The 24575-nt window shown below is 45.0% G+C and overlaps 1 protein-coding gene across 13 annotated transcripts in view; it reads right to left on the bottom strand.

Moving 5' to 3' along the window:
* Window positions 1–4124, bottom strand: part of Pum2 (pumilio RNA binding family member 2) — an 81917-nt gene extending 77793 nt beyond the window's left edge. For all 13 annotated transcript variants that reach the window (XM_038317986.1, XM_038317990.1, XM_038317993.1 and 10 more), the window contains exon 1: window positions 3997–4124. The gene's annotated coding sequence lies outside the window, so the exon portion shown is untranslated. The remainder of the gene's footprint in view (window positions 1–3996) is intronic.
* Window positions 4125–24575: the final 20451 nt, after the last annotated feature.

Raw genomic sequence — 24575 nt, 5'->3', positions numbered from 1 at the left:
TGGTAAGTCAACTACAACAGAAATCAGGCTTTTTGGTTTTTTGTTTGTTTTTCGACACAGGGTTTCTCTGAAGCTTTGGAGCCTTTTCCTGGAACTAGATCTTGTAGACCAGGCTGGCCTCTAACTCACAAAGATCCACCTGCCTCTGCCTTCTGAGTGCTGGGATTAAAGGCGGGCACCACCACTGCCCGGCTTTTTTTTTTTTTTTTAAGGACTATAAATACAGAAATAATACTCTCCTACTTTCCCAATCCCATCACATTATGTATTTGTTGGCCATCAGTTACATCTTTTATTACGTCTAAGGGTATCCAAAGACACTGTGACACCACATTACCATCTATGAACTTCATACTTGAGAATCACACAAAGTATTTTATAATGTTTTTAAGTGAGTTTAGGGTTTTATGTTTAAATGCATCCATAGGTATTCTTAATGGCATGCAGCAGAGGGGCCAAGAGTTGGACATGCCTAACAGCCAGTGCTGAGTAGATAGATATCTTGGTCTTGTAGTATATCAGAACAGCCTAGCACACTAAATCCTTTCCAGGAAACAAATTTGGGGGTAGGGAAGATCAGTGTAGAGCCCAAGCACATCCTTTGCCAGAAAGTAGGTGATAATGATTTTGTTTCTTCCTGTCCCATTTGCAGTCAATTAAAAGATAATGGCACCCTTTTGCATTTGATATTGCTTTTCTGTAGTTGGTTGCTAGTATGACAGGCACATCAGATGGACACATCTGGATGTTTTTCAGTACTCTAAAGTCTTTTATCCTTCCACAAAAGAACATAAGAAAAGTCAAAGTAAGTGACATGGATTAAGACTACAGTATCTAAACTTGGCAGAATGGGGCTAACTAAAGAAACCATCCTTTTGTTTAAACAGTCAAATCACTTTAAATTTTTTAAGCCATTTTAGACCCCAAAAAGAAGTCAGACAAGCCTCAAACAAAACTACTCATTTAAAAAGTCAATGAAAGACAAGTGTCCATAATTCAGTTAAAACTTAAAGGGACTCTCTGTAAGGTGATACTTGTTAACTAGACAAATCCTAAATTTGCATTTGTAAATAAGTTAAATCTCTTGGAATATATTGGAAGAAAAAAAAATCACCTCATCTCTAAATATACTATTTCCTAAAAAATTAAGAAAAACCCTGCCACCCATCTATATAATTCTAGTGTTCCACACACTAGAAAGGTCTGAAAATACTTTTAAGTTCACATTTCAACCACAAAGCAGTAACTCGTAAAAAACTGACTTGTCGATAAAATAGCACTATCAGACCATTATAGTTTGAACATTTTTCTACTGCACCAAAATTCAGAACCTACTGAATTGAGAGGCAAGGTTAAGACTGATGGTAGTTCAACAATCTCCATTACTGATAGAGCTATGATAACCTAGCACAGTCACAGGTAGTATTAGACAACTACTGTCCTCTCCTGTAGAAACAAATGTCTGTTCTGGTTGGTCTCCTGAGGTTGAACACATTTTCTGCAGGGGCACACTTACAGGAAAAAGAAGGAAAGGGTTCAGCATAGCTTTTAATTTCCTATTACAATTCACCTAATAGACAAACAAGAAGAAAAGACAGTAAGTGTAAGCCAGTTTTCATGCCTTCTTAAAAATATGAAATAAGGTATCTATTTAATGTCACAAGCTATTAAACACCTACAAATGCAATCTTTTTATTAACTTGTTAGTAAAATGGTCTCAAGCTGTGAATGACTGCTAAGTCAGACAAAGTCATGTAAGATTTGAGTATTTAAATACTGTAGTTCAGATAAATATAGGTTTTACAAATATGAAAATTACAAAATATTTTCTTGTTATAGAAACTCAATGAAACTCCAAATTAGGAGCCATGAAGATGTTGAGAACAAGAAACAAACTAACTTCCATTTCAAATTGCTATGATGAGCATATATAAAAAGGCTGGGTATGTACCTGGGTGGTCGAGCACTCACTCTAGTATGCACAAGGTCCCAAATTCCAACAACACTATTGTCTACACAGACACACACAAAGAGGCAGTCTTTGTTGAGAGAAGATTGGTTCTGGTTGTCATACCTGGCCTAAACTGCTTACTATTTCTGATAACTTGGACAAACACAAACTTAAAAGACAAATTATCTCAACACTAGAAAGATTAATTAGCAAATATAAAAGTTACAAAAGAAAGAAAAAAATTCATGTTTTTTGTACCCTTATTGATAAGTTACTTTAAAATCTTGGACAGACAAGGCAGTAAGTAGAAGCCTGCTTAAAGCAAAACATCCTGCGTTCCCCGGAACCACATGGTGGGAGGAAAGAACTGACACCCACACTTTCTCTGACCTCCATATGCATGCCACAAACACACGGACAAAAAGTTACATAAAAATGTAGTATGATTTCTAAGAAAAAGTTACTTTAAAATCTCAGTAAATGATGAATCACCTAAAAGAACTTTGAACTCAAGACAAAGAAAATTTCATTAAAAACTTAACAACTTAGATTGCCTGAAAAATGCTTAAAAGTGCACATGGCAAACCCACTTAAGGTAAATCAGCTAGATTGGGACACAAAATAAGAAAAATAAAACAAAAATCCTGGATATTGTAGCAAGTTTCTGAAATACAAAAAGTTATTGTAACTTTTTTGTGTGGAAGAGCTGTGCTACAACAAAATTTCCCTGGAAATTAGTTTTAAAGACATTCTTGCAAAAAAAAAAAAGCATGCCGTCAATTATTTGACTGTTCACACGACGTAAATCATTTATAAAAAGCAAGATCTTAGACTAGCAAGAGGCTTATTATTAACCAATTAAAAATATCCATCTTTGTATTTTTAAACAGGATTCCTGGCTAGAATTTCCTATATCCTCCAATTCACCCTGTCACATGGTGAAGAGTCACGAATCTAAGCCATGAACAAGCTTTTAACATGCCAAGGTAACTTCTTAAAATTGCTTTCGTGACACACTGTATCCTTTCCAGGCATTAGAGCCTGTCAAGCATTTAAAAGCAGTTCCCCTAAAACCCTTACAGAAAAACCTCGGCCTCCAGATTTCTTAAAATCTTAAGCGCCGTCAAGGCATTTTGTCTTCTTGCACATAAAATGTCCGCAATCCATTCCTTTCCCCAAAAGTTCCAAGGTGTTACAGAATAAAGGCTAAAGCTAAGAAAAAAAGAGGGTTTCTAGAGCTGTGTTTCTTGGAAAGAGACACCAACTTTACACGTGTTTGGGCATCAACGCGGCAGTTTATTCCCTTCCAAATCTGCCCGGATTCACACGCAGAACTACGGCTAAGACTTTCAAGTCGCCCCTGTGGCCTTCGGTTTTGGAGTTGCACACTCTTCGGGGTAGCAAGAGATGTTCCCCTAACAAAAACACCACGCTCCTTACTAAGGAACCTGAACCGGTCGAACCCCAGTCTCTGTTTTCTTTCACATCTGTAGCCGTCTGCCGAGGTTTTCCTGGACACTGGCAGGCCTCGGAGACCCCCCCCTCCCTCTCCCCCGACCCTCGCCACCCACCCCCTCCACCGCCCCCCCCATACACTCGTTTTTCATAAAACCACTCCTTTCCGCTTCACCCACTTCCAAGGCGCACGTTTCCCTGGCTCCACCGTGCTGCTTCCAGACTGCGGGACCCCACGGGCTGAGGCTGGAAAGCAGACGGCTTCGGTCACTAGAGGCCACCGAAGCGGCTCCGGCCGGGCCAGCCGGGGCGCGGGGCGCAGGGCGCGGGAAGGAAGCGGGGGTGAAAAAAAAAAAAAAAGCAGCGAGCTGCACCCCCCTCCCCCGCCGGCGCACACCCCCTTCCGGCTCCCCTCCCCCGGCATTGTGCGAGCGGGGCCCAGGCCGCAGCCCGCCGTCGACACCCGCCCAGGCCCGGCCTCTTCCCGCCCAGAGGCCTGCTCCCGTAGAGGCCGCCACACAAAGCCCCGGAGCCGGCCCCCCGCCCCGCAGCGCCCACGGACGAGACGGAGCGAGCGCGGGCTGACTTACAGGGCTGCTGCGGCCGCGCTGCCTCAGCCGGGGGACACCGACCGTTGGGCACCGGCGGCGACGCTCTCGGCCGGCCGTCCTCCCCCTCCGCCTCCGGTGGCGGCGACGTCTTCTTTCTCCTCCTACCTCCCTCCCCCCCACCCCACCTCCTTCTTCTCCTCCCCCTCCTCCTCCGAACCACCGAAGTACCGAGGGTGAGGCACAGAGACTCACAACAACATGGCTGCCACCGCCGCCTCCCCTCCCCTCCCTCCCCCGCCCACCGGCCGCGCGCAAAGCACGGCGGGAGAAAAGGGAGGGGGACGAGCGCTCACCCAGACGCGGCGCCTCTCTGTGCTGTGCGTAGCTTCTCCCGCGCGGCGGGCGCGGGGGAACCGGCCGAGGCTCTGCGCGTGCGCACTGGGGCGGCGCTCTTCTCGCGCGTGCGGCCGCCATCAGGCGTGCATTTCCCTGGCCTTTTCCCTGGTGGGTTCAGAGCTAGGCTTCGTGATCGGCCGCTGGACCTCTGCTCCCGGGGCGGATCAACGCCACGGATGATGCTGCAGACCCCTGCCTTTCTATTTGAGGCTTAATGTGTTCATCCTCCTCTTCCTCCCGGATATCTCATTGTTCTCCCCAGCCTGCCTGTGCAGGCACCGCTGCCCACGCCCCCAAACTTGGGGTGTCTGACGCTTCACTTCCGCGATGCTGGCGCCTACAGGAGACCTTAATACAGGCCCCTACCGTTCACCGTCTAGCTCCCCTTTTATCCAGATGTTGGTGGTTTAGGAGTGAGAAATTGCACCCCGCCGATGTCTGTCTCCTGGCTAGTCTCCTAGTGACTTCTCAGTAGGCAAGTGTTGCCAACTACTGGGTAAGCACAAAGGAAACGGACCTGCTCCAAGTATCGGACTAGATGTTTTCTTGTCCCCAGTTTACTGACGGCAGACCTGCCCTTGTGAGGCTGGCTTCCTTGAAATCTGCAGAGAATAACAATGACTCCAAAGATTTAGTCGCAGTCGTAGGGACCACTCCCTTCCCTATCACAGCTCTCTTGGAGAGCAAGGGCGGGCACGTATGGGACGAGTTCTTGGCGTATCACTGATTTATTTTGATAATTTCCATGTCAAAGATTTACTAAAAAGTCAAGTGATTGGACATTTCTGTACTTAACAAATATTCAGGGCCTTGTAACTGCTTTGTTCTGATACGCCTTTTCTAAGCAGCTTGAGTGCTACCAGGCCAGGGACTTTGTGTGTTTTGTTCATGTAATGTCTCCTAGTGCCTGTTAAACACAGGAGCTCTTTGGGTTTTTATCCTTATAAAAACAGACTGGCGTTAAAATGTATCTTGTGTTGTGTTGCTTTGACGGAATACCAAATCGGTAGTAATTTATAAAGAAAAGAAAGTTACTTCTCAAGCTTCTGCAGAGTAGGAAGTTCAGGGCTATATTGCCATGCTCTGGCAAGATGCTTGGTGCTGTGTAATCCCATGGCGAAATGCCAAAGGACAATAGACCAGAAGAGGAGGGGCAGAGCTTGCTTTTATACTAACCCACTCTCAAGATAACATACTCCTTTAATAGTGATACTAATTTGTGAGAGTCCTTTGAACTAATCTCACCTATTTTTAAAAATGTATATTTATGGTTTTGTTGTGGGGGGAGAGCTGCACATATTTGTGCCTGGCACTTGGAGACCAGGAGTTGATTCACATTTAATATCTTCCCAAATCGGTCTCCATCTTGTCTCTCCCTGAGCTTGGAGTTCACAAATCTGACAAGGCTGACTAGCCTGAGAGTCGCAGGAATCCTGTCTCTACCTGCCTGGCTCAATGATTACAGATCGTTACCACAATGTCCTTCTTTTGAACAGGTTCTGAAACTCAAACTCACATCCTTATACTTGTGTAACAAGCATTTCCCCACCAGAGCCATCTCCCCAGGTCCCTAATTCCACCTCTTATTAGGCTCCCGCTTCTCAACACCGTTGTACTGTGCTTTAAGATTCCACCCATAAACGTTTAGACACACATCCAGGAGGCCTCAGCCCCATGTAAGTTTTCACCTCCTGCCCAAGTTCCAGGCTTCCACCTGAGTATCATTCTTGTCTCCAAACAGGCTAAGAACTGAAGTCATGCCAGGCGGTGGTGGCGCACGCCTTTAATTCCAGCACTCGGGAGGCAGAGGAAGGCAGAGCTCTGTGAGTTTGAGGCCAGCCTGGTCTACAAGAGCTAGTTCCAGGACAGGCTTCAAAGCTATAGAGAAACCCTGTCTCGAAAAAAAAAATGAAAAATCAAAAAAAGAACTGAAGCCATATCTTTGCCCTATCCTGGACCCTTGCTTTGTCTCCACAGTTAGCAATTTCATCTCCAATCCATTGCCAAATGACTTCTCTGAACCATTTTTATCTTTTCCTTCTTTCCCCCACTCCTTACATAGATTAAATTGCCAGGCCTTGCAGATTTTTAACTTCCCAAATATTTTTGCAGACAATTCCTTCCCCCATCTTTCCACCAATACCAGCCCCACATTATAGGTAGCTGGCTCATAATCAGCCTTCCCATCATTGGTCCCACAACTTTCAATGAGTTCTCGCGGCCATCCAACGTACAAATTCAGTTCAGCTCATGATACTCAGAGCTCTGCTTCAAGCATCCATGTCCATGTCTGTTCCAGCAGCATCTCCAGAATGCTCTCTTTCTGTTCTGTGGAAGTAGTTGTTCTGTTAAGAAATGTCCCCAGGTTTGTTGGCCACATCTGTAATCTCAGCATGCAAGAGGCTAAGGCAGGCAGGTCTCATACTTGAGGCCAGCTGGGACTACATGTAATAATGTGATATCCTGTCAAAAAAAATTGTCTCCCCCCAAAATTAAGCTATTATGGAATATATATGTTTTGCCCTTTCTGTGTAAAATCACATCCTTGTGCATTCCAAATCACCAACTGTAAAAGATACTGAGACAGAGAGTTAGATTGTTGGCCCCCCTCCCCCACCATACACTAGCTATCCTGGAACTTACTCTTAGACCAGGCTGGCCTCAAACTCAGAGATCTGCCTGCCTCTGCCTCCTGAGTGCTGGGATTAAAGGTATGCGCCACCACCATCCAGCTCAACAACAACAACAACAACAACAGCAACAAAATGTGTGTGTGTGTGTGTGTGTGTGTGTGTGTGTGTAAAAATAGATGGAACCATCATAGTATCTTCCTTAGAAAACAGAATTGGGGCTGGGCGGTGATGGTGCACGCTTTTAATTCCAGCACTCGGGAGGCAGAGACAGGCAGATCTCTGTGAGTTCAAGGCCAGCCTGGTCTACAAGAGCTAGTTCCAGGACAGGCTCTAAAGCTACCGAGAAACCCTGTCTCGGGAGAAGAGAGAGAGAGAGAGAGAGAGAGAGAGAGAGAGAGAGAGAGAGAGAGAGAGAGAGAGAGAGAGAGAGAGAGAGAGAGAATAGAATTAGATAAAGAGACACTCCCCCCACTAGAAAGTCTCTTTGAGACTGGCTTAAGGGAGGATGGCGATGGAGAAGCTCTGGAGTAGAGTTAGGAGAGTTGTAACAGTGTTTCTCTGCAGTGTGGATGTTCCCACTTGTTTAGGTACCTAGCTGACTGCATAAGTACTTGGAATCTCAGAAACTTGCCAGAAGAAACCTCTAGAATGAATTATTGTTACTACTTCTCCTCCTTGTCCTTCTTGCTGAAGTTGGATCCACAGGACAGGGTCTAAAACTACAACGAAACCCTGTTTAGAAAAACAAAAACAAAAACAAAAAGAACAGTAAAGGCCAACCCTTCACCCTTCAGTTATCTGACCCTGCCTTACTCCATTTCTCGGTGCCCGGTGAGCAGGTTCTAGCTTCTGTGCCTTCACATATGCTTTGCAGTCTGCCCTGCTCATTAAGCACTTGTGATTATAATTGGCTTCTCTTTAGAGTTACCTACCAGGAAAGAATGTATTCCTCAGCTAATATAAACATCTCGTGTGCTTGGCAGTTAAGATGGACATTGTAATTGACACCTCGGCCAGCCTCTCTAATCACCTGGGAGCTTGTTAGACACGCCAGAATTGGCCCGTGGCCAGACCGTCTGAATCAGAATCTGCATTTTAAAAGGAATCTCAAGTAATACCTGTACACAGCAATGTTTGAGAAGCATTAGTAAGCTAATCACAATAGTTCCATCATGCTCACTAAAGACTGCTTCTGTAAATGGGCATGCCTTATCCATTCGGAATCAGCAATATAAAGTGAGGTGCCAACACATAGCATGGGGGGGAGTACCCTCCCCCCACACACTCTGGATGTAAACAAGAACACATGTTGCATTCTTGGTTCCTGCTGTCAGCATTTTCTGGCAGCAAGGGAAGCCAGACTGGGGGCCAGGCTACTGTAGCCCATCTAGCGTTTGTTCTTCCTTCTTCCCTAGCTCGGGTTATGACTGCTTCCTGTAGCTAGATCAGAACAAAGTGTCCTGACTTTCCAGCCTCATGCCTTGCATCTTGGGAAGCATCTGTGTGACCTGTTGACTGAAGTGGTTCTTGACCAGAGTTGCTCAGCGCAATCACTTCGGGAACATTTAGCACATATCAATTCCCAAGTCCCACTTCTGAGATTTTGGCTTAATGGGTCTGGGCTGGAGCCTAGACATTGGTATATTTTAAAAGCTCCTTAGTGGTTATAATGTGCAGTTATAATTGAGAAGCAGCAGTTTAGGCAGATTATATCTTAAAGCATAATTTCATCTTAATATTCCCTATGCAAATAGACCTTTCTCCTGGGACAGTTTGTGAAGCCTTTTGTAACTTCATTTTATGACTTTGTTATCATTACAAAAATAATACAATTTAGGAGCCAGGCAGTGGTGGCACACGCCTTTAATCCCAGCACTCGGGAGGCAGAGGCAGGTGGATCTCTGTGAGTTCAAGGCCAGCCTGGTCTACAAGAGCTAGTTCCAGGACAGGCTCCAAAAGCTACAGAGAAACCCGTCTCGAAAAACCAAATAATAATAATAATAATAATAATAATAATAATAATAATACAACTTAGGAAAGGAGACATGACTCCGCAGTTAAGAACACTTGCTTCTTTTTCAGAGAGGACCTGAGTTTGAGTCCCATCACCCAAACTCTGTAACTCACTGGTTGATAATGACGCACGCCTTTAATCCCAGCATTTGGGAGGCAAAGGCAGGCAGATCTCTGAGTTCAGGGCCAGCCTGGCCTACAGAGTGAGTTCTAAGCAACTGTGGCTACACAGAAAAACCTTAAACTCCCGATCCTCCTGCCTCCACCTCTTAAATTCTGGGGTCACAGACAAGCACCAGCACACAGGGCAGGAGTTAGTGATGGAAACACCTTTATCCTCTGTGTAGACCATTTTCTTGCTAATAGCATCATCCTTCTGATTCGACCATGATTAAATCAAGCCTTTCTCCACATCATTAGTTCACCTTGTGAATTCCTAAGTGTTCATTGCAGTGGTGCACGGTTGCACTTGCAGTGATGTTTTGATATTCAGACTTCCTTAGCTATGCAGTTCTTCCTTTTCATCTCATTCTGAGGTGTGATCAAGGCCGTTCTGATGGTTAGTCCGTCGTTTCTCAGCTCCAGGCTTGCACTGTTGAAGCTGTGGTTATGCGGTCTTTACCAACAAGCTTGCTACCTGTCCGATTCTGAGGACGGCAGGTAGCTGAAGAGATGCTGGAAGCCGGGAGAAAAGAGAAGCCTCTTGCTGTTTCGTGTTAGCATGTAACTTCTGCCAGAATGACCCCCAACAACACAGCAGCCCAGCTGCAGCAGTGGCTTCCTGTTTTCAACTTCTTTGCACACTCCTAAAGCTAGCTCAGAGTACTTCCCTTAGAAGGCTAGGCAGAGACTGGGCGTACCTCAGACCCAATACTAAGTCTGCAAGGTCCTGAGCTACAGCAGTAACCAGGCCACCCCTTCCTTAGGAATCCAGGTGCCTACCACATGGAATTCATCCTCCTAATTTCTCAATTCAGAGAGTGTCCACCTCCTTATGCTTCCCCTTTCCGTCCCCAGGAGAGTCAGTATTCACCTCAGTTGTCAGCTCAGCATTTCTTCACTGACCCATTCTGTTTGATCATTTCTTGGATGCCTGTGTAACTAATTCCTGTGTTAAAGTCTCTCTGTTAAAATAATTTGTGTGTAGCTGGTCCAGATATCAAGCTCAATGACAATACTAACCCAGCATGCATGAAGCGCTGGGTTCCATCACCAGCAGCAAAGTGAACAAAACAGTAAAATAATCAATGTGACTATCAATAATCAATAACCATACAATAATCAACAACTCTTTTGAAACATTTATTGAAATCATAGTATTAAATTTTTTCTTAGTGTAGGCATTTGCAGAAAATGTAATTTAAGAAGAGATCTCAGCCCTGGAAAGTGAGATTTTTTTCCCTTCAGTAATTTATGTTTTCTCATGCCTTTATTAACAGTTTTTCTGCATATTATTTGGTATCTAAATCTATAGACAATCTTGTTAGTTTTTTTTCTTTCTTTTTTTTTTTTTTTTTTTTTTTTTTTTTTTTTTTTTTTTTTGGTTTTTTGGTTTTTTGAGACAGGGTTTCTCTGAAGCTTTTGGAACCTTTCCTGGAACTAGCTCTTATAGAGCAGGCTGGCCTCGATCTCACAGAGATCCGCCTACCTCTGCCTCCCAAGTGCTGGGATTAAAGGCATGTGCCGCTGCCACCTGGCTTCTTTGATTTCTTTTTCTTTTTTTCTTTTTCTTTTTATGTTTTTTTCGAGACAGGGTTTCCCTGTGTAACAGTCCTAGCTGTCCTGGAACTAGCTCTGGTAGACCAGGCCTCAAACTTACAGGGATTCACCTGCCTCTGCCTCCCAAGTGCTGGGGTTAAAGGCGTGCGCCACCACCACCTGGCTTCTTTGATTTCTTTAAACAAGCGTTTTGTGTATTTATTCATCTAGAGAGATCATCTCATGTGTCCCAGGCTGCCCTGGAACTCACTCAGTATCTAAGGATGACATTAAACTCCTGATCTTCCTGCCCTCATCTGCCTGGTATTAGAATTACAGATCGGCACCATCGCTCCCAGTTAACAATGTGCTGGGGATTGAACCCAGGATTTGTGCATGCTAGTCGAGCACTCTAGTACATCAGCAGCCTGGCTGTACTTCTTTTAGGTCAGGATCTTTGTCATCCTGTAATCTGTTCCTCCTACCCTTCCTCCTATCAGTCAAACAGAAGGGCCACTCTTTTCTGGATTTTATATTCCTGCCAGTCAATTTCCCCATGGGCAGATCTAACATACCTACTTTTTTGTTTGTTTGTTTGTCTGTCTGTTTGTTTGTTTGTTTTGAGACAGAGTTTCTCTTAACTTTGGAGCCTGTCCTGGAACTCACCCTGTAGACCAGGCTCACCTCAAACTCACAGAGATCCGCCCGCCTCTGCCTCCCAAGTGCTGGGATTAAAGGCGTGTGCCACCACTGCCCGGCTAACATACTTTTTGCTGTTAAAAAATATTGCAATTAAATTTTTTTAAACTACATTTATTCCTATATTTGAGGGATAGGATGTGACTGAGAATTTATGGGAGTCAGTTTTCTTATTCAACCCTGTGGGTTCTGGGGATCAAAATTAGGTCTGTGTCTTGGTCTTGGTGACAAGTACCTTTACCTGCTGAGTCATCTAATCAGCCCCAAGTAAAATATTTTTGAAAGCTGTGTTGCTCATCTGGAACCAATATATCTTCCCTTGAGATCTGCAGTTGGAGTCCTAGGTACAATCCTAAGTAAAGCTGTAACCATCTTGGCAGGAGGGAGCACATTCTAGAGACTCCTCTCTCTCTCTCTCTCTCTCTCTCTCTCTCTCTCTCTCTCTCTCTCTGCTCCTCTCTCTCTCTCCTCTCTCTCTCTCTCTGTCTGTCTCTGGCTCTCTCTCTCTGTCTGTCTCTGGCTCTCTCTCTCTCTGGCTCTCTCTCTCTCTGGCTCTCTCTGTCTCTCTGTCTCTCTCTGCCTCTCTCTCTCTTTCTCTCTCTCTCTCTCTCTCTCTCTCTCTCTCTCTCTCAGATTATTGACAGAGTGGTTCCCAAGAAACTGAAATTTCTCCAATAATTTCATGCTGGGGAAAAGGAAAGGCTGGAACCTTGGTACCAGCCAGAGAGGGAACTTGTCTCCCAGGAAGGGATTTCATGGTCTGGCATCTTGTCCAACTACCTTCAGGTTAGACCAGGAGCTGAGACAATCCCTTTACTGGAACTGTTGATGTAAGAATACCATTTTTCCTCTATAAACCCTAACCTCCCATCAGTACCTAGAGGATAGACTTAAGGGTCACTGTTTCTCCTCTTCCAGATATGATGGCATTGAATGAATTTACTTTCTATGCTTCTCACTAGAACTTGTCTCTTAAATTGGCGAATTGAGGGTGAGTGGTTGAACCTAGCTTGTTAGGGTTGCCAGGGCCCAGGCTCATATCCTACAAATTCCAGTAATAGAGCCACCTCTCTTCAGCTTGAGGAAACCATGGCTGTGGGGAATAAGAGTTTAGTCAGTATTAAGTTGAATTCTTGGGGAACAGTTTAGATTCTGATCACTCAATAGAAATTCTCTGAACACTCTGCCAGTGCCTAGGCCACCCAGACACGTGTCTGTTCCACTCCCATGGGCTTTGGTGTGTTCTGCCAACTAAGAGTTGCCTGGTAGATGTCAGGTTAGGGTGACATCTGCAGTGTTTCCCACAGCATTCCTCATAGCATCTTGGTATGTTTGAACCCAATTCTGATTCTAAAATAAAGCAAGAGCTTGCAGCCTGCCAAAGTATCGCTACCATAAGCTCCCCTCTCTTCCAAGACAGCCTCACTTTGTCAGGATTTGTATGTTAGAGACTTGATTTATATCAAATTTACATTTCTCCATTGAAGAAATGCCTCAGTGCTTGTCATCGAATGGGCTGAGGAGATACTGAATATGGCACTCTTTGAGTTGAAACAGCCAGTGTCAAGTACAGGAGTTCTCCAACCTTCTGTTTCCAATCCTGAAGTCGCTCTACCGCTTCTTCCTATCCATGGCTGGTGTGGACCAAAGGGAGTTCCACTTTTTATAAAAAAAAAAAAAAAAAAAAAAAAAGATTTATTTATTTATTTATTTATTTATTTATTATGTATAGTGTTCGGCCTGCATGTGTACCTGTACCCCAGAAGAGGGCACCAGATCTCATTATAGATGGTAGTGAGCCACCATGTAGTTGCTGGAAATTGAGCTCAGGACCTCTGGAAGAACAATCAGTGCTCTTAATGGCTGAGCCATCTCTCCAGCCCCAACCAGTACGGTTATAATCATGTGTGTCCTAGTACCCCTTGAAGAAGAGGTCACATGATTAAAGGAAAAGCCAGAGGGAACATCCTGGGTATTAACATACAGGGATAGAGTGAGTCAGTCAGTTACTCTGGTTGCTGTGATGAAACACCATGACTAGAAGCTACTTGTAGAAGGAAGAGTTTATTTTGGCTTCCCAGAGGAAGAGTCCATAATGGAGGGAGCAACGAGTAGGAGGAGCAGGAAGCTGAGAAATCACATCTCCATCACACACAGAAAGCAAAGAGCCAGCAGGAAGCAAGGTGAGGCTATAAACCCTCAAAGTTCATCCCCCACCCAGTGATTAACCTCCTCCAACAAGACTGTACCTCCTAAAGGTTCTATAGTTTCTCCCAACAGAACTGCCAACTGGGGACCAAGTGTTCAAATACATGGGAGACATTTTTCAGTGGTTTTCCTAACTTTTATTGTTTCATGGGGCAGATCCTATCTCCTCCTCACATATGAGTGTTGTGAAACAATCGTTTTGTCCACTGTGAAGATATGTTGATCTCATTGGTTTAGTAAAGAGCTAAATGGCCAATAACTAGGCAGGAAGAGGTTAGGCAGGATTTGCGGACAGGGGGAGAACTCTCTGGGATGAAGAAGGGCAGAGTAGCCAGCCAAACACAGGAAAGCAGAATGTGTACAAGATAAGGAGAAACAAAACATGCAGAATGTAAATTAATAGAAATAGATGGATTAATTTAAATTATAAGAGCTAGTTAAAAGCTGGGTGGTGGTGGCACAAGCCTTTATTCTCAGCATTCAGGAAGAAGAGGCAGGCAGATCTCTGTGACCAGTCTGGTCTACAAGAGTTAGTTACAGGATAGGCTCCAAAGCTACAGAGAAACCCTGTCTTGAAAAACCAAAAATAGAAAAAAGAAGAAGACGAAGACGAAGACGAAGACGAAGACGAAGACGAAGAAGAAGAAGAAGAAGAAGAAGAAGAAGAAGAAGAAGAAGAAGAAGAAGAAGAGGACGTTAAAAACAAGCCTAAGTTACCGGCCAAGAATTTATAATTAATCATAGTCTCTGTGTGGTTATTTGGGAGCTGACTGGAGAGACAGAATATTCCACCTACATTTGAGCATAGCTTTCTTCATCTTAAAACATAAATGATAGATCTTAGACACAGGAAATCTATGACCTTATTTAATATCTGACTAGGGCAGGAGCAAAAATTGACCAAAAGTCCCCATACTGTGTCAGATGTGCCACGCTTCTGTGACTTCTCAAGTCTAATTGCATACCATTAGGGTGATTCTCAGCTTGTGAGGAGGTGAGTCAGGGAGTCATATGCTGAGGCACTAGGTGGTTGATGATTTCAAGGAAAAGCTACTGCTGCCATCTACGTTCTGAACTATCAGGAATGGACATTTTCAAGCCGGGCGGTGGTGGTGCACGCCTTTAATCCCAGCACTCGGGAGGCAGAGGCAGGCGGATCTCTGTGAGTTCGAGGCCAACCTGGTCTACAAGAGCTAGTTCCAGGACAGGCTCCAAAAAAAGCTGCAGAGAAACCCTGTCTCGAAAAACCAAAAAAAAAAGAAAAAAAAAAAAAGAAAAAAAAAGGAATGGACATTTTCAAACTTGTGTCTCTTTACTTTGTCTTTAAACTAGAGATGCATTCCTACTAGAAAAACATGTATGTAATATTGAAAATTTTTCTGGTTAAACAACAAGTTTAGATTCAGTATTCATGGCTTCCTGGGCATTGGGTGTGAAAATAGTTCTTCCTAGAAAGTGCTATCCATCCGTTTTCTCTCACTGGAATAAAACATCCAAGCTGGGTAATCTGTAAAGGAAGAAGCTTGTTTAGTTGTTTAGCTCAAGGTGGGTGGCTTCACAATGGGAGAACGTGGAAGAAGATGTCACATGGTATGAGAGATGGGTAGCAGGCAGTGAGGAGAAGCATGCCTTACTCTTTTATAGTTTTTGAGACAGGGTCTTATGTAGCCCAAACTGGTTCCCAACTCCTTATGTAGCTTCAAATGACCTTGAACCCCCAATCCTCCTACCTCTAATTCTAATAGTTAGGATTATAAACTATTATACTGTGATCTATCCACCATACCCAGTTTATTTTTCCCTTTAATTGATTATTCAACTTAATTTTTTTTTTGAGACAGGGTTTCTCTGTAGCTTTAGAGCCTGTCCTGGAACTAGCTCTTGTAGACAAGGCTGGCCTCGAACTCACAGAGCTCCACCTGCCTCTGCCTCCCAAGTGTTGGGATTAAAGGAGTGTGCCACCACCATCCGGCTTCAACTTAATTTTTTTTTTTACTTTATAAAATATTTATTCCTTTTACAGTTTTGGGGGGTTATTTTATTTCATTTTCTGTTTTTTTTGCTTTTATTTTTTTCTTTTGAGACAGCATCTTCTACGTAGCTCTGGTTGTCCTGGAAATTATATGTAGACCATGCTGGCCTCAAACTCATAAGATATCTGCCTGCCTCTGCTGTTATTATGGTAGCAACTGCCTTTAATCCCGGCACTCAGGAGGCAGAGGAAGGTTTATCTCGGTGAGTTCAAGACAGATCTGTACGACTTAGTGAGTTTCAAGCCAGTCAAGACTACACAGTGAGACCCTATGTGGTTGTTTGAAAGAAAATTGCCCCCATAAGGAGTGGCATTATTAGAAAGTTGTGGCCTTGTTGGAGTAGGTGTGGCCTTATTGGAGGAAGTGTGTGTCCCTGTAGGGTTGGACTTTGAGGTCTCCTATGCTTAAGCTATGCCCAGTGACTCAATTGCTTCTGCTGCCTGTAGATCAAGATGTAGAACTCTCAGCTCCTTTTCCAGGACCATGTCTGCCTGCACCCCAAAAAGTCCAGTCATGAGGATAATGAACTAAACCTCTGAAACTGTAAGCCACCCCCAACCAAGTGTTTTCCTTTATAAGAGTTGCCAAGAGCATGGCGTCTCTTCACAGCAATAAAAACCCTAAGACACCCTATCTCTAAAGAATTTTTAAATTATATTTATGTGTGGGGGGGGCACATGAATGTCATCATGTGCATGCAGAGGTCAGAGGACAACTGTAGGAGTTGGTTCTCACCTTCTACCCTGTAGGTTTCAGGGCTAGGACTTAGGCTGATAGGCTTGGAGCAGGCACCTTGACCTGCTGAGTCATCTCGCTGGCCATTACCATGTTTTCAAACAGCTCTTTTTTTTTTTTTTTTTAGACCAATTTTTCTTTAGGTTTCTTCTAATGACTTTTTTCATTTTGGAGATAAAATTTATTTTCTTTTTAATATAACACAATAATTATATATATATTTGTGGGATACAATGTGATATGTTGAAACAGTCATGCACCATCTAAAAATCAAACTAAGGTTATTATCATATCTGTCACCTTAGATATGCCAGTTCTTTGTGATAATATTCAAATTCCTTCTGGTTGTTTTGAAATATGCAATAGGTATTGTAACTACAGTCACCCCACTGCACTATAGAACAATAGAACTTATCGTTCTAACTATAGTTTTCTTTTAAAAAGAGATTTGTTTCTTTTTTCTGCGTATTAATGTTTGCCTACAATGTATATATGTGTGCCACATGCATGCCTGGTGCCCACAGAGGTCAAAAGAAGGGTTCAGATCCCCTAAAACTGGAGTTACAGATGATTGTGGGCCACCATGTAGGTAGGTTCTAGGAACTGAACTTTGGGTCCTCTGGAAGAACAAGCGCTGTTAACCTCTGAACTGTCTATCCAGCCCCTTCATTTTCTAACTATAAGGCAACCTCTTCCTACAGTGTTCTCTCCTAGCTTCTGGCAACCACTATTCTACTCTGCTTCTGAGAGATCACTTGTTATTTTGGGTTTCCACATACGAGTGAGACCATGCAGTCCTGCCTTTATCTGGCTTGCTTTCAGTGTGCTTCTTTTATATAAGAAGTTCACTTCGGCTCTTAGAACCCTTTAATTGCTCTGGGTGTTGCTCCCAAGAAGTCCAGAATCTCTACCATAGCCTTTATGATCCTTTATGATCTAGCTCCCTGATCTCTCTCCAATACCTTACCTCTCTCACCCTGACTTAAGCCACACTGGGTGTGCACTACTCGTCAAACACAGCAGAAACTCTTGCTTCAGAATAACCGTGGGGTATTTCCTTGGCTGGGGCTCTGTTCTCCCTAGAGATTCCTTAGAATTCTGCTCAGATGTACTGTGTCTAAAATACCTTCACCAAATGTTCCTCCTTGGATTTCACATCCATATTGACCTCTTCCTCTGACATTCCATACCTGTTCATCTAATGGGTTCGACGTTTTCGTGCTTATCACTGCCTGAAGTACTGTTTGTGTTTACTGTTTTCTGCTGACACAGCGGAACGTACTTCTTCCTTTGTGACTCTCCATCTCCCGGACAGTACTGAACGCAGGATACGGGGAATGAATGAATGAATGACAAGTGAGTGCATCCTAACTATTTGGGCAAATAGCTTTGGTGGCATAGCGCATGCTGCAGGCCTCTGCCCCTTCGAGGCTGCCCCTTGCCTTGGCTTCTGTCTCACCACATAGTCACAGAGGTGAGCTGATCTGGGAAACAGGGGCTGAGCTGGGGAGAGACAAAGCCACAAACTGTTCTGGATGCTGCTTGAGGAGCACAGGTACTGAGAGTAAGTCACCAAAATCAGTGTGACAGGAGTAAGGCCAGGAGTCTTGCTGGATGAGAGACTCATGGCAACTCCCCAACTCTGTTTCCTGCAGAAGTCTGCAGCGGGGGTACAAGGACAGGCTGAGACGTCTTGCTCAGGCGGTGAAGTCAACCTTTTGACACACACAGACCTTCCTTTTCCAGTCCTCCGTCATACAGATGTTTACTGAGTTGGTGCTGTGTGCCAAGCTCCACGTAAGGTTTGTTTCAGGAGATGAAACTTCCTGAGACAACAGCCCGGGGAACCCCAGGAAGGGTACCTGTCAGCTCAGGGGCATTTCCAGTCTTCCCCTCTCCTCCTTGGCAAAAACAGCCGCAGCAAAAAGTTCTTCTCTCTGTGCCCACAAGGCTGTTGGTGAGCCAAGGAGGCTTGTGCCGCTCCAGTACGTTCCCATGGCTTTTATCACCGTGGGAATTCCTCATACCCACCCCCCAACTACTTCTAACTCCCTGACAGACTGACCAATGTATCCAGCATCGACTGCCCTAGGCTCTGGACCCAGACCTCTGTATACTGACCCTGAAAGTCTTCCCCTAACACTGGTTTGTGGCTTGCTACAGCTAAGAAAGCCCTCTCCAGTGGAAATGCAGAAAATGATGCAAGATATATATCTATAGGGTAGGGTATTTCGGGGTTGCCAGCCAGGATTGTGCTTGAAGAGGCCTTCATCAGAGATGAACAAGGGTCAGATTATAAATGAGCCATGTTGACGTTTGAAATGGAGCTCAGCCACTGACACTGGAGGTCACTGTTGCTCAGGGCCAGCATAGGTAGTGGCAGGGCTGCCATTGATGCCAAGTCTGGAGGGCACAAGAGAATCCACCGAGTCTTCCTGGAAGCACAGCAGCTCGGTCCACTCACCTTAGGCATCGGGCCAGCTGGGATTAGCTGGAATTGTGGGACGGCTCCCTGGGGACTAGAAGGAGTGACATCACCTGCAAACATTTGCGTGTACATTTGAAGCAACTGGGTGAGGCCAACAGCACTCAAAGGCTAATGAGATCTTACTTCCAGAATTTGGCCACTCCCTTGCCTGGTCCATTCAACCCATCCAGAGTTCGGGTTATGACAGCGCCAGCAGGGCTGCCATTGTCTCCAGAGGAGGAAATAAGCAGAGACAGTATGACTTTAGGTCACCTCTAATGGTCCACGCTGGCTAGTTTTATATCAGCTTGGCACAAGCTAGAGTCATTTTCGAAGAGGGAACCTCAAATGAAAAAACACCCTCACCAGACTGGCCTATGGGCAAGCCTGTAGTGCATTTTCTTGATTGGTGATTGATGTGGAGGGCTCAGCTCACTACAGTGCCACCTCTGGACTGGTGGTCCTGGGTTCATGAGAAGGCAGACTGAGCAAGTCATGGGGAGCAAGCCAACAAGAACCACGGCCTCTACATCCGTCCCTGCCTCCAGGTTCCTGCCCTGCTTGAGTTCCTGTCCTGACTTCCTTCAGTGATGGGTTATCATATGGAAGTGTAAGCCAAATAAATCCTTTCCTCTCCAACTTGCTTTTGGTCATGGTGTTTCATCACAAGAGAAGCCCTGAGTCATGGTGCCTTTGCCCTCAGACTCAGAGGAAGACTTTATCTTGCAGGCTTTCTGAGACCTTGTTTGTGTAAGGACATTGGAGCTCCAAGAACGAGATTTGAACTTTTCTGTCCACATTCCTTCAGGTACTTTGGAGGGAATGCAAGGGAGGAATAAGGCTGGCCAAAGGTCTGTAGTCTGGCTCTATGGTTGTGACTGAGCTTCAGAGTCCCCAACAGGGAAACTGGATGAGTGAGGAAGTGGAAATCCTGGACTTCAAAATCCCTGATGGAGGAGCTATTGATCTGAATCCTCAGCTCAGAAAGACAGGGGTGGGGGACAGTGAGGGCTTTGTCACTGCTGTCTAAAGGAAGGCTTTCTGTTTGCTTTACATTTGAGACTTGACTTGGCAGTCACAGGATGTTACAAACTGGAGGGCTTCAGCACCGAGGTAGTAAAATAATGCACAAAATCAGAGGCATTTCTAAAGGGAAGCCGGCTCCTCTGGCGCCTCCAGTCAGCAGCTCTGCAAACACCGGAGACAGCATTCTTGGTATAGACATTGCCATTTTCCTGAGCGGCTCTGACCCAGGAAGAAGACATGAGATACCCTCTCTGCAGAGCCATGAGCCAGGCCAGCAGCAAAGAGGAGCAGGGCAGAGGAGCATGGGGTGAAAGTGGTTAGCACAGCTGACAGACTGGTGTGTGACCATCCGGATGACGCCCCTGAAAACTCCCCACAGTACCAGAAACCTTCAGGGTCCCTGACTCCTGGATGAGCAATGAGGAAGAACAACAGTGAACCTGACCCATGAGTGCAGATGCAGTCTGTCACGAATGGGTGTGACAAGTGGAGGAAGGGCAAGAGAGCAGCCACAGCCAGCGTGCCTCAGCCTACCTTGTACCCCACAGCAAGAACACTGAGTAGAAACTGGTAAGTTGGCTCAATGGGTAAAGGCGCTTGCCGCTAACCCTGATGACCTGAGCTTGATTGGTGGAACCCGCTGTTGGACCCTAGCGTCCAATCACCGAGGAGGAGGAGTCACCCCAAGAGACCATCTCTCATATCACAGCTGATGTAAAAGCATAAGGATTTTATTAATTCTGTCATGACAGGGTCTTCCAGCAGTCGGGAGGCTAGAAGACCCTGAATGTCTGGTACAGGCTCTTTTTAAAGGGAAAAACCACAGAAGGAAGGGGTGTCTGGGGGTTGTTCTTTAACTATTATGATTGGCTTATTCAAAAAGGCTATTACCAATAATTGGCTGGAGAGTGGTTGCTAGATCAGATGAGGTAAGGGAAACTTCTGAGGGTCACTTTGCCCCTTCCCAGGGACTAAGTCAAAACATCAGTAACTGAGTCAACACCTAAGGATTATCATGCCCCTATTCAGGGAGATGGAAAGTTCCCAACATCTCAGTACATGCATGCATAGTTGTTATGTCCTTGGTTCCCAGGAGAGGAGGGGAAGTATTGAGAGTTGTCAGAAATGGCTTCAGAATTGTCTTAAAGTTTTACACCCCATGCTGAAAAGAACGAACCAACTCCTGAGGGTTGTCCTCTCTTCTCTACACATTCATGATCACACACAGAAAAGCCAGCAAAACAAATGTCTTAAAAAACACCTGGTCTGGGGCTGGAGAGATGGCTCAGAGGTTAAGAGCACTGCCTGCTCTTCTAAAGGTCATAAGTTCAATTCCCAGCAACCACATGGTGGTTTACAACCATCTGTAATGAGATCTAGGCCCTCCTCTGGCCTGCAAGCATGCATGCAGGTAGTATACTATATACACAATAAATAAATCTTAAAAAAAAAAACACCTGGTCAGGAACAGAGATCCACCCGCCTCTGCCTCCTGAGTTCTGGGACTAAAGGTGTGCACCACCACTACCCATTGAGAATCTCTGTCTTCAAAAACTAAAACTAAAACAAACAAACAAACAACAACAACATTTGAAAGAAAACTGAGTAGCCAGCTCCCTCTCCTTTCCCAAAATTTTTCTGGCTGTTCTCATCTCTCCTAGCTTATCATCCGGCTTTCTTTTTGTGGGCTAGGCTTTCCTGTCCAGTAGGACCCACCTACTTCATTTCCCATCTTCCTGTGGGTTTATGGCTCTCAGAAGACTTCCCGGCCCTCTGTCTTTCATGTTTGTGGGTTGTTTATGCATTAACAAGCCCTCATCAGGGTAGGGCTAGAAACTGCTGTTTTCTTGACTCAAGAGGTTTCCTTTCCCGCTGGCTCCCTTCTCTGCCCTCATTTCCTGTCTGGGTGTTGCTTTCCTCGCACTTATTTCTTTCTTTCTTTTACCCCTAGGCCCTGGGAAACCTCATAGCTGCTGATCTGAACTGAACGAGGCCACATTTTTCTAGTATCAATCCATGAGGCCTTTGTGGAAGGCCTTTGTAGAAGGGTTTAGATTGGGGCTGATCCTGGGAAGTGTATGACACATTCTTTCTTCTGTCACAACATGAGCAACAGGTGACCAGAGGGCAGCTGGTCATCACTGCGCTCTAATGATGTCTGTCTGGGCTCAATTTCACATGTCCTTGCCCATTCCAGACGCCGTCAGATGAACGGCACTTAGCAGATGAATTCATTTAACTTGCCTGTCTCGGACTCAAGAACCATGCAAATTTGATTTGTGCAAATAATTTCTTTTATATTGCTTGAAAATATTTTTAGAATTATCAGAGAGATTTGAAGATTATAGGAAACCCTACACAGCATACAATAGACAAACAATAACCATGAATCCTATTTAGCTGCACTGTCCAGTGTGGTAGCCTTCCTAATGCTGTGACCCTTTAATAATTATTTGTGTTGCTACTTCATAACTGTCATTTTGCTACTGTTATGAATCATAATGTAAATAGCTGCATTTTCTAATGGCCTTGGGGTCACGACCCACACAGGTTGAGAACCACTGCACTAGACATTTGTGCCTAGTTTAATATTTTAATTAAAATTAAAAATGAAAAGAAATAATAAACAATGGCCACCATTGTTGATTGTCTCTCAAAACTGGCTTGTGAGACCCTATTGCTGAAGATACCACATGCCATCGGTCGCAGGACATAAAACAATCAGGCTGGAACTGGAACGGGAGTGTCTGTCCTCCTTGTAACCTAGCCCTCGTAGAGCTAGAAGATGCTATGCAGGATGCTGGAGAAGAATTGTTTTCAACAATCTTACTCAACTTCAGACCCTGCATGGAACAACACCAATCTGACAGAAAAAATGCATGGACCGGTGCTGTAAGGGCAAGTCTGTTATGGGGTAACCAATCTGCTCCACAGGAGGGAATTCACATCTTGTACTGCAAAACTTGCCAGGCGGTGGTGGCGCACACCTTTAATCCCAGCACTCAGGAGGCAGAGGCAGGTGGATCTCTGTGAGTTCGAGGCCAGCCTGGTCTACAAGAGCTAGTTCCAGGACTGGCTCCAAAGCTACAGAGAAACCTTATCTTGAAAAAAAAAAAAAAACTGGTAAAAGCCCATGGCTGGGAAGCCATAGACCCTAATAAGGAAGCTGGTGCTGTATTTATTTTGCTAAATGGATATGTGTTCATCAGATTGCCTTCTAAAAAGCTAGGCAAAGCTTCATCCTGCAGTGGACATCAGTAACTGCAGGGACCCATCACAGGTCAGAACGCTGAGTGCAAATCACTCAAGGGTCATCTACATCAGCCGTAAAAGGATCATCGACTCAATCTCCTCCAAGGCTCAAGGAACCTGGGAAGGAAAAGGCAGGAGATGTAGAAGAAAGAAAGCAGAGCGGTGTGAAATGCTGACTTCCAAGCATGACACGGTTGTTGTAACTCTTGCACTCACGACAGTTGTGATCATCTGCACAAGTTCTGTACAAAACTGGGCCCAGCCGGTTGTGGTGGCGCACGCCAGTAGGATTTGCTGAAGGAGGCAGAGGCAGGAGGATCACGAGTTCGAGGCCAGCCTGGGCTACACATTTTTCAATAAAAATCAATTTTAAAAAATTGGGCCTATCAGCATCCTGTCATGGAGCAGAGAGAGCATCATGGGATCCCACTCTTTCTTGTGCATTGATACAAAGGTAATGGTTATTAGGGGTAGGGAGAGACACTTCTTTAGTAGTGCAGCATCTGGTAAGATGGCTCAGGCACCTGTAAACAAACCCTCACTAGCACTTCTGTGAGCAGCCATAATGAAGCTCACTTGGTCATTTAAAAAAAAAAAAAAGGCGGCCGGGCAGTGGTGGCGCACGCCTTTAATCCCAGCACTCAGGAGGCAGAGACAGGCGGATCTTTGTGAGTTTGAGGCCAGCCTGGTCTACAAGAGCTAGTTCCAGGACAGGCTCCAAAGCTACAAAGAAACACTGTTTCGAAACCCCCCCCCCCCCCAAAAAAGGCTTGAAACTAAAAAGTGGGCTAGTTGGAACAGGAAAGGGAGTTCGTGGGAATGGGAAGGACAGGAGATGGCAGCAAAGATGAATACGGATGAAACATCATAATTATAAAATATGAAACTGAAATAATGAAACCCATTATTATGTATAATTAATATATGTTGACAAAAAATGCTTGAAAAAATACAATTTCTCAGTTGTGTGAACCACCTTTCAAGTGCTCTTCAGCCTTGTGAAGCTCCTGCTCCTGCAATAGGACGTTTTGACATTATGGGCTCTGTACTGGAGCGACGTTCTCATAGTAAGTCCTTCCTCTTTGCACTGTGGACTTTGTCCCGCTCCTGTCTCCACCGACCTCACCCTTCATCTACTGTGCCATTCTCCCTGAGTTCTGCTTTCCCTGTTCTGGTTCCTCAGCCTGTGATGCCTGGCTTGGAATGTGCAGCACTTTTGATGGCTGTTTGTTTTGAGGCAGAATCTGTCTGTGCAGTGCCAGCTAGCCTGGAACTCACCGTGTAGCCCAGGTTGAACTTTGTCAGCCCTCTTGTTTCAGTCTCCAAAGTGTTGGGATTAGGGGCTGGAGAGATGGCTCAGCGGTTAAGAGCATTGCCTGCTCTTCCAAAGGTCCTGAGTTCAATTCCCAGCAACCACATGATGGCTCACAACCATCTGTAATGGGGTATGGTGCCCTC

Source organism: Arvicola amphibius, chromosome 2, assembly GCF_903992535.2.
Source record: "Arvicola amphibius chromosome 2, mArvAmp1.2, whole genome shotgun sequence".
Classification (NCBI taxonomy): Eukaryota; Metazoa; Chordata; class Mammalia; order Rodentia; family Cricetidae; genus Arvicola; species Arvicola amphibius.
This window is presented reverse-complemented; position numbering and strand designations above follow the sequence as displayed.